This window comes from Bombus impatiens, unplaced genomic scaffold, assembly GCF_000188095.3.
Source record: "Bombus impatiens unplaced genomic scaffold, BIMP_2.2 scf_1152, whole genome shotgun sequence".
Classification (NCBI taxonomy): Eukaryota; Metazoa; Arthropoda; class Insecta; order Hymenoptera; family Apidae; genus Bombus; species Bombus impatiens.
In genome coordinates this window covers 1-289 of record NT_177571.1, presented here as the reverse complement: position 1 = coordinate 289, position 289 = coordinate 1, and positions in this window count along the sequence as shown.

The following is a 289-nucleotide window of genomic DNA, read 5'->3' as shown; positions in this document are numbered from 1 at the left end:
GGCCGAGCCGTACAGCATTTCCGACGCGTGACGAGGCGCTGGGGATCTGATCGGTTCGGTCGCGAGGGACCGGGAGGGAAGCCCCTCCTGCTCGGTGATCGAGCGGGAATGGAACTTCGTGGTCGTGAAATAGAGCGACTTGGCTGTGGTGGCCGTCTACCTGTGGCCCAACATAGGCCGGACCGAATACGCCTCCTTCCTGGACAGACTCGCGGCTGGAGCGAGACGTTTGGGCGCCTGCTCGTCACTGGTCCTCGGGGACTTCAACGCTCACTCAACGGCATGGGGC